General features: G+C 40.2%; 1 pseudogene; it reads right to left on the bottom strand.

The window, feature by feature from the left end:
* Nucleotides 1–498: 498 nt before the first annotated feature.
* LOC103204780 lies at nucleotides 499–1545 on the bottom strand (annotated as a pseudogene).
* Between the last annotated feature and the right edge of the window lie 5690 nt (nucleotides 1546–7235).

Below are 7235 nucleotides of genomic sequence, written 5' to 3'. Positions count from 1 at the left end.
AACAAGTCCACACTTTTTTTCTGTTTTGTTATGTTTTCTTGTTTTAGAGGCAAGTTATTTAGATAATTAAGAACAGTTAGATGATGATCAGAAGCAGTGTACAATGAAAAAGAAATCAATCAATTACTTTATAGTATATTGCCTTTTCTTTATGACTAAAGCAATAAAGCTTTTCTTTTAGGGAAAAGTCAGAAAAACAGACCATTATGTGTTTTTTCTCCATAATAACAAACAGCTACAAGAAATCTAATTGGGATAGGAGAGGTTGGATGTTAGTTTGCATTTCTGCATCCTGAAGGTCAGTAAGCTGTCGTACTACAAGCATGGTGATACAAGAGTATAACTCCATCAGGTAACATCAAGGTAGTTCCAGTGCTGAAGCTGATTCATATTCCCCTTTATTTACTGCTCATGTTTGCCTTAAGCCGATAGTAATCCTGGAAAGCTCATGCTTCGCTCAGGCGAAGCATCAGACATATACCACACATAGTATAGCTTTCAAATACCTACAGGTACTTCAGGCCTGGACTTCAGTTGAACTATAGAAGCAATTTCTTCTATCTCTTCTTTGTTGTCTCTTGAAAATTGATCTTCAGCTTTGTCAGTTCACCACTGTCTTCTTCAGGAGGCATGTATTTCCAAAGGCCATGTGTTTTTCCTTTTCCTCCAACAGTTCACCGTAGCCTCAATGTTCCATCTTTAGAACCACTGGTATTGAGTTCTCCAGCAGAACTAAATCTCCCACAGTGAATAGGACCGAAGTGTCTTTTGTAGGATTCTAATTCTTCTCCACTATCATAATCATACTTATAAAGTTCAAAAGCCTCGCCACCTGCAATAAGAAATTCTTTCTCAGGATGAAGAGATGCAGAACTGATGGTTACAAAAGTTTCAAAAGATTTAATTGGATCCAAACTTACTGAATTATGAAAAGCAATAGATCATCCCTGGGTTATTAGCAAGATCTCTCTCTCAGGAATACATTCCATACTGCTAACAGACATATTAACATTTAAAGATTTCACTTCTGTTATAGTAGCCTGATTCCAAAGGTGGACATTTTATCACCAGCTGAAAGATTCTGTTTATCCTCACTGCACCACAGAGCCTTTTTAATACCAGAGATGCGACCACTGATTTGCCTATGTTCTGCTTCAGGTTTGTTCAAGTCATATATGCATAGCAGTTTCACTTCTTCCCCTAATTAACAAATAATTACTAGCCAGAGTGAAATCCATAGTCTTGACAATGTATTTATGAGCTGAGGTCATCTATTCATCTCCTGAGACAGCGCTGTGCTGTGAAATCTGCAGCTGCTGTAGCTACTTTGGGGGCATCCTTATTCATTGTTTTGCCCCAAACAGCACCCTTGTGACCCAATAATGTTCCTATCCAGTCTCCTGTAGCTCCCTGGTGTAGCATAGGTTTGTCATCTTTACAAGTGCTGATTAAGAAATAGACATAAGGCACTATGCCACGGAAGGCCAAATCAACCACAGGCCATGTGTGGCCGGAGCAGGGGAGAAGTGTCTGCCTCATTGCCATGGTGATGACAAAATGGGCTGTAAGGCTAGGGTCTTGGTCTTTTCTCAGCTGTGGTGCCTCTGGTTCTTCAAGGCTCCTGCCTTGCTACTGGGACTGGACCAACATAAAGGAAAAGAAGGCCAAACTGTCAGTACCTAGGTCTAGAGGGACTCAGATGGGGGCAGGGAATATACTAATGGGGGGCAAGTACAGCTGCAGAAGTACAGAAGAGGAAGAGAGGGAGGGAGAAAACAAAGGGGGTGGAGGCTGTCCATACTTCTTTAAGGTGTTTTTTTTAGAAGCCACTTTAGTGACATTAAGGAGCTCTGGTGGTGTAGTGGTTAAGGCATTGGGCTGCTAACCAAAAGGTCAGTTGTTCGAACCCACCAGCTGCTCCGCAGAAGAAAGATGAGGCATTCTGCTTTCATAAAGATTTACAATGGAAACCCAATGGGGTCACTATGAGTCAGAATTGAATTGATGGCAGTGAGTTTGGTTTGGTTTTTGTGACATTGCAAAACTGCATTCTTTCCTTATCAATAATGATTTGGTTCCACAACTTGGTTACCACCTTTAAAAACAAATGAAACAAAAATTGTCACTGCAGACACTTTGGAAGACTCTCTCTCTCTTTTAAATTTTGAGGTAAAGAAGGAACTTTTATAAAACAACATATTTTGCAGGTGATTGCATATTAGACTTGTACCTTTCTTCTGTCCCTCACTTCTTTTTTCTTTCATTTTAGTACGAATTGTTCTAGTTGCAGGACACTGGGCAAGTTACATCACTTCTCCAAGCACCAGTTTTACTGTTTGTGAGTTGATAACACCAGCTTTCAAATACCTACAGATTAGTGGTGATAATCCAATGACATACGTACTTTGTAAAGAATTAAAAGCCAAAAAAATGCAAGAAATTACTGCTATTAAGACAATGATCAGTAAAGACAGCATTATAGAACAAGAAGAGTATGGGAGTTGGAGATGAATAAGTGACACCTTATCAGTGGGTTACCATGAGTCAGAATTGACTCACGGGCAACTAACAGCAACCATTAATGAACTGTGAACAAGTCTAGTTTGCTGAATGAGTAGGGGTGAATGTGTCAGCTGATGCAAAAGATTTTTAAGTTTTTGCTTAGTGGCAAAGCCTTCAGAAGTAAACCCACATTAAGCACATAGAGTAATTTCCTATTCTCATAGCACTTTCACATATATTATTTCATTTAATCTTCAACACAACTCTGCCAAGTTGGTATTACCTCTATTTCATAGATGTAAACTGACTTCTAATTTGCTACTAAGCAAATTAGTGGTAGTGCCTGGACAGAAACTCAGGTTGATACTTACACCATTGTGCCTTTTATTATAACAAATGCTTCAGCTATGTATCAGTTAGTTTTTCCAGAGATTAATTAGTCCTGTCACCTTTTATAACACATTGCTGTGATTCTAAATTATTTGCTGTAGATGTCTTTTAGCCTTACTCATAATCTCCCCTATCTTATGACTTGTAGCACCTGTATCCTGGACCTCTGGCTGTATCAGAAAAGCCTCTACAATTTTTCAATGTGCTTGAGTGTCAGAGAGGGAAGAAACTTGAAAAGTTTTTAGTTAATATCTCTAAACTGGAGAGGAAAGGGAGGGCCTACCATAACTGCCTGCGATAACACATTTCTTGAGAAACCATACTATTGGTAAGTACCTGGAGTTTCTCCAAAAATGCAAGGATTATCTCAGCCAACTCTTCGAGTGAGGAGATTATATAGGAGGATTTGGAGGAAGTGGGGAATTAGGCTGAAAGAAGGAAATTCTCAGTGGGAAACTTGGTCTAAGCAACAGTGTTATATGAAGATGAGTGGGTGGAAACAGGAAGCTGCCCTCAGGATTAATTTTAGACGTGGGAAATGCCTACTGTAGTGATTATTTTCAAGTACTCTGGTACCAGATTGTCTGGATTCAAATTCAAGGTTTACCATTTATGGCCTGTTTGACTTGAGAGAAGTTGTTTGACTTCTTTATGTCTTAGCTTCTGGTTTTTAAAGTGATAATAAAAATAGTCCATGTGCCCATGGCTGATTCTGGGGATTATAAGAGATAACACACGTGTTCTGGTTCCCTAGTGCCACTCTGACAAGAAATATATACCACAAATAGGATGGCCCTAACAAATAGGAGTTTATTATTACAATTTGGAGGCTTTAAGTCCAAGTTCAAAGTGCCAGGCTCCAGGGGCTGGGTGAAAGCCCCTCAACCTTGGCGTCCAGCTCTGCCTCCTGCTCCCAGCCCACTGGAGCTAGAGGCATTTCTTCACTCAGACAGCTGCTGGCTGCTGAGGCTGACAAACCCAAGGTTGACAAGTCAAAAGGCACAGTCCTGATGTTACCAAACCACACAGCAAGACATTAACTTAAGTCCATTTTAAGTCCCAAGGTCGGCAGAGCATGGCAGGCTGCTGGGCAACAACTTGGCTACATGCAGAGTCTAAGCGTGCCATAGACTACAGACTATTCCAAAAGCTTCTCCTTATATACAGGAAGCAGACCACATTCCCTAAGACAGCTACTCAGCTGCTTGTGGTAGATCCCACCATTGAGTTGATTGCCAGTCTCATCATGGGGAATAACTACCACCAGCTGCCCAGCCACTCAACCAGACCCAGCCAAGTTGACACACAAACATAACCACCACAGCATGTAATGTGCTTATCACTGGACAATGACTGGGATACTGTGGATGCTGAATAAATGGCACTGTTAGGTGCCACTGAGTCAATTTTTACTTATAGCAATGGAATGTGACAGAGGAGAACTTCCCCATCGATTTTCTAAACTGTAATCTGTACAGGAGCAGATTGCCAGGTCTTTATCCCATGAGCCATTGAATGGATTCAAACTGCCAGTCTTTTGGTTAGCAGCTCAATGCATAACTGTTGCTCCACCAGGACTCTTCTGAATAAATGATAGAATAAATGATAGACATTATGACCATTGTCACTTGCACTTTGTAGCTTACACAAGATTTAGTTGACATAGTATCTGAAAAGAAAATAGGTGCTTAATAAATGTTTGTTGAATTATTACCCTGCCAATAGTATGTTGAAAAAATTGTGGTGGGGTTGATGGTTTGGGTGATTACCATAGATTAAAGAAGGTTGGAGGTGCGTTTCTGGTAGGATAAATGCAGGACAGATTCATTTCAAAAACAACCAAATGATTTGCTAGTTAGTGGAAAGGGTTCAAAAGACCTAGTTTAGAGTTGTAGCTCTGCTACCAATAAGCTGTCTGAACTTGAACATAACTGGTTATTATTCCCTCTTTTTAACATTGAGTGTTATTTAACACTGGGTGTTATTTCCTCCTTTCAAAAAGTGAGTTAAAATCACATGAGTGTTTGTTAACTGTGAACTGAGGGTGGGGAGCATATTTTTCAAATCTTACCCATAGTAACCCATTGCCGTTGAGTGATTCTGACTCATAGGGACCCTATAAGATAGAGTAGAACTGTTGCATAGAATTGCTTTATAGAAGTAGATTGCCACATTTTTCTCCCATGGAACAGCTGGTGGGTTTTAACCACCAACCTTGGTTAGCAGCCAAATTCTTAACCACTGCATCACCAGAAGGAGCTCTGGTGGCATAGTACCTAAGGCATTTGACTGCTAACCAGAAGCCTGGCACTTCAAATCCACCAGCCACTCCTTGGAAGGAAGATTGGGCAATCTATTTTCATAGAGAGATCACCTCAGAAACCCACGGAGGGGTCACTATGAATTGGGATCAACTCCACGGCAGTGAGTTTGGTGTTTTTTTGGTTTAGGCATCACCAGAGCTCCACACAGGTCTTCCCGGTAACCATATTCTATATAAAGTCACTCCTTATGTTAGTGACAATCCTGTGATCCAGAAATTGAGGAAAGGATTGTCTTCATGTTTATTTGAGTTTGGGGAGAAAAAAAAAAAGGCTAGGGTGGGCCCTAGGTATAAATCAGGAACATCTGTGTAGCTTTATAGATAAGTGCTTAGGAAACCAGCTATCCCATTTCCTACCCTTGTCTAAATGTGTTGGGCTGATTCAGGAAATGCTATTCGATTACCTGAGTCAGATTTCAGTAGCCTATAAATGTAATAGAAGCATATTATTTTAACTCTTAGTATTTATTAAGATGGCCACGTGTTAGAGCTGACTTGTTGGCAATTTAGTCTGTATGTTGCACGTGACAACATATAAAATAGCTAAGGACAGTTTGATAGGGGACAGAGAACTTTGTTGGGCTCTCTCTCAGAGCATTTTAAGGAAATTCTGATTGTATTAGACTTCATAGGTAAGTGGAAGGATTTCTCATTGTCAGCATTCTTGCTTTGGACCCCAAACTAATCAGTATGTTCATCTCAAATGGTGACTAGCTCTATGGAAGATCTGTAGCCTTCTGGTGACCAAATATAACCTACTACTTATGAGTGATTCAGTAGGCATCAATGAACTGTCCAGTGGTGATGGAGGAAATGAGCGAGATTTGGACCACAGTAAGAGAAATAGAAGAAGCTCTGGTGGTGCAGTGATTAAAGCATTGGGCTGCTCACCAAAAAGTCAGTGGTTCAAACCCATCAGCCACTCTGGGGACAAAGATGGAGTAGTCTGCTTCCATAAAGATTTATAGCCTTGGAAACCTTATGGGCAGTTCTGCTCTATCCTATAGGATCAGTATGAATTGGAATTGACTTGATGGCAGATGATTTAGGTTTTGTTTTGGAAGAGAAATAGCAACCTCCTATGAGGCCATGAGGCATAGACTAAATAAAAACAGCATGGTGTTGATTCAGCATGACTAGATAATTAAAGGAAGAATGGAGTCTCAGAGGAAAACTTTCATAATCCTAAATCAAGCATGTGGGACCCAGCCTAGTAGGGTGGTAGTGCACTGACTGGGAATCATCCAATCTCTGTTTCTAACTTGCTGTGTAATCTTGCATGAGTCTGAGTTTCACTTCCCAATATATAAAGGAGGATTGGACCAGCATTGTATCCAATATACCTGCTAGCTCTAGCAGTTGATCCCAGGATTCTATAATTTGATAATTGAAGCCTAACAACATTTAAGCATTACACATGGACCAGGTAAGATGAAGAGCCTGGAATGGTGAGAGAAGATCTATCCTGCTAAATTAATCTGTGTAGGAGAATGTTGGGATAAGCAACCTTTAATCCTTAACTTCCTGTAAAATTCTTCATTCCAAGAAAATAGACCCAAAGAAAAATGTCTGCAATTGGAGTAGTGATTTTTCTCTGAAAGGGAAATATTTTGGGATTAGGTAGAAATGTGGAGACGTGAATCCTTTCAATGATGATCATAAAATGAATATTCTTCAAGAATAAAAAATGATTAAGTTGTATTCTTTGGCACTGAAGTTCTGTTGTGGTTTTAAGAAAGGGGGGATAAGTTCAGATTTGTCCTTGAAAAAGATCATTCTTGATGTATGTGTTGTAAAGAACGGATTGGAAGCAGGAAAGACTGGGCAAGAGTATGGTTCAATTTAGGAAATGGTATTGCTAATGGCACAAGATCAGACAACATTTAGTTCTGTCACACAAAAGGTCACCATGAGAGGCGGGGTAAGATGGCGGACTAGGCAGAAGGATTGCACAGACCCTCTTCAACAAAGAAAAGGGAAACCAATTAACACAGACACAGAAGATAATCTTGGACCCCTG

This window comes from Orycteropus afer, unplaced genomic scaffold (genome assembly GCF_000298275.1).
Source record: "Orycteropus afer afer isolate SDZICR_OR568_19922 unplaced genomic scaffold, OryAfe1.0 scaffold00259, whole genome shotgun sequence".
Lineage (NCBI taxonomy): Eukaryota > Metazoa > Chordata > Mammalia > Tubulidentata > Orycteropodidae > Orycteropus > Orycteropus afer.
This window is presented reverse-complemented; position numbering and strand designations above follow the sequence as displayed.